Here is a 2,964-nt window from a genome sequence, read left to right as displayed (position 1 = left end):
ATAATGGGTAACCTTCCAGAATATTTCTCAGCAGATTTATACAGCATATGTAAGACCTCAACTCTTGGAAACCTGCTGACATTTATTTGAAAAATTCCATGTCAAAGGATTCTGAAAATAAAATTTCCCCAAATATGATTCTTTTCTTTAAAACTCTGAAATGGAAAGAAACCATCGTACATGTTTATGCAACAGTCAAGGGTTCAGCATTTGTATATGGTTTGGTAGAATTGTTTCGTTGGTTTATTCATTTATTCAAACAAATATTTGCTGACTACCCATTATTTTTTGTGGTAGTGCAAAGTTCTGGAGATACAGTAGTGAATAGAACAAGGCAGACTTGGTGCCTGCTTTTGATGTAATACTGCTCTAGTGGGGAGAATGGAAAGTACATAAATGAACTAAAATAATTCGTGCTATTGTCTTGAAATGACAAAAAAGAAAGAAAGAGGCTTTGCTGGAGAATAAAAGGGACTGGAGATGGGAGCTTGAAAGATAGCTCAAAGGACTGGAGCACCATACTTTGTATAGAGAAGTCCCAGGGTTTTTTTTATATATAATATCTTTATTTAGACATCTTGATTACAAATATGATTATGATTAGGTTTCAGTCAAAAATAAATGAAACGCTTCACGAATTTTGTGTCATCCTTGCGCAGGAGCCATGCTAATCTTCTCTTATCATTTCAATTTTAGTATATGTGCTGCCGAAGCGAGCACGGAAGTCCCAGGTTTGATCCTTGGAGCTTCATTGTCCCTGAGGTACCTCTGGCAGGACCACCCCTAGCATTCAGTTGAGCATAGTCCACAATAACCTCTGGGTATGGCTCAAAATTTTAAGAAGGGACAGGAAATAAATACTTTAAACAGAATTGGAAGGAAATGCTACTTAGAAGTGAAAAAATATGGAGGTTACCAGGACCAAATAGTCATTTGAACATTGCGTGGAAATAAAAAAATTAACAGACTCAAACACCAAGCCCAGAGTCAATGACAACAGAATCGATACCCAATCTACAGCAAGCTACACACTAAGGGGAGCAGTTAACACTAGCGAGCCAGGGGGCAAGAGAGGGAGATATGGGATGCATGCTGAGAATAGGGGGAGAGGAAGGACAACACTGGTGGTGGGAATGGCCCTGATTTATTGTCACTATGTACCTTAAATATTACTGTTACTGTGAAAGATTTGTAATTCATTTTGGTCACAATAAAAATTATTTTTTAAATAAAAGGAGTGATGACATAAGTTGAGCCTTAAAACATTGAGAGGCTATTATTCATGCAGAGTTGTTGAAACCACATTTGCAGAGGAGGAATCAAAGCTCATACAAAGTCCCTGAGGAGTAAAAGGTTCAGTGTGTCAGCAGCATCAAAGGAAACTAGAGTGATTAGAATGTCCTCAGAACAAAGTTATTTGTGGCTGGGTTATGCAAAATGCTGAAGACCTTGATAAAGATTTTCATTTTATCTGGAAACAACCCAGATGCCTGACAACAGATGAAACTGTCATAAAAAAAAGAAAAGAAAAGAAAAAGAAACTGGGGCCAGAGAGGTGGTGCAAGAGGTAAGGTGTCTGCCCTGCCTGCACTAGCCTACCACAGTTCGATCCCCCAGCATCCCATATGTTCCCCCCAAGCCAGGAATGCTTTCTGAGCACATAACCAGGAGTAACCCCTGAGCATCACCGGGTGTGGCCAAAAAACAAAGAAAAGAAAAGAAAAGAAAAGAAAAGAAAAGAAAAGAAAAGAAAAGAAAAGAAAAGAAATTGGTACATATGCACAGTGGAATACTACGCAGCGATTGGGAAAAATGAAGTCATGAATTTTCCTATACATAAATGGGCACAAAAACTATTATTCTGAATTAAATGGGTCAAAAGGAGAGGGATATACAGAATAATTTCACTTATTTATGATATATAAGAAAAATAAAAGATAATGTGGTAATATTATCCAGAGACAATAATGATGAGGGCTTGAAGGACTAGCCCACAATATGAAGCTAACCACAAAAAGCAATGAGTGCAGTTCAAGAAATAACTATATTAACAATTATGATGACAATGGCAGTGAGATAAATAGAATGATTCTCTCTAAGACAGGCAGGGGTTGGGAGAGGAGGGAGATGGATGGCATTGGTAGTGGGAAAGTTGCACTGGTAAAGGGGGTGTACTTCTTATGACTGAAGCCAAAAATATATGTTTTTAACCATGGTACTTTTTTTAAAGCAGTTTATTGATTGATTTATTGGTTTGGGGGCCACACCCAGAGATGCTCAGGGGTTACTCCTGGCTCTGTGCTCAGAAATCACTCCTGGAAAGCTTGAGGGGCCATATGGAATACCAGGAATTGAACCGAGTCTGTCCCAGGTCGACTGCATGAAAGGCAAATGCCTTACAGTTGTGCTATCTTCCAACCCCCTAATTGTGGTGTTTAAATAAAGATATTATTATTTAAAAAATTAGTCTGAGATTCTAGGAGACAAATTTAACATTCACTCCAACCACATAACTGCTGAGAGGACCAAGTTTTCTAGATGTCAGTTAGATTAAAAATATTTTTTTCATTTTATTTTGCCTCACATTAACAATTGCTGGAGATTTAAGAGAGCGGTGTAATATAACTTACCTTTTACATTCCACTGGCCACTAGACAGAGAATAAACTAGCATGGTAAATAAGCGGTTGGTGGGGGGTCAGAAAAATATTTTAATAATCCAAACCAGAAATCAAAAAGACAGTATAGGATTAAGACATTTGCTTTGCATATGGTCAATCTCATTTTGATACCAATAATGCATAAGCCCTAAGCGCTACCAGGTGTGGCCTCCAAACCAAAATAATAATAATAACAATAACAATAATAATAATCCAAACAAGAGCTGATTAGAGTAAGGGACAGGATGAGATAGAAGAGACTCATTATGAATTATTTTCCAGGGGGTCTTCTCAAGCAGTATTCA

The 2,964-nt window shown here is 37.7% G+C and overlaps 1 non-coding gene across 1 annotated transcript; it reads right to left on the bottom strand.

Annotated features, from left to right (window-relative positions):
• Positions 1-615: 615 nt before the first annotated feature.
• On the bottom strand, positions 616-720 carry LOC126007402 (U6 spliceosomal RNA). Its single transcript, XR_007494978.1, has one exon. It is a non-coding gene; the product is annotated as a U6 spliceosomal RNA (small nuclear RNA).
• Positions 721-2,964: the final 2,244 nt, after the last annotated feature.

The sequence above is a fragment of the Suncus etruscus genome, chromosome 4, assembly GCF_024139225.1.
Source record: "Suncus etruscus isolate mSunEtr1 chromosome 4, mSunEtr1.pri.cur, whole genome shotgun sequence".
Taxonomy (NCBI): Eukaryota; Metazoa; Chordata; class Mammalia; order Eulipotyphla; family Soricidae; genus Suncus; species Suncus etruscus.
Note: the sequence above shows the minus strand (reverse complement) of the source record. Positions and strands in the feature narration are given on the sequence as shown.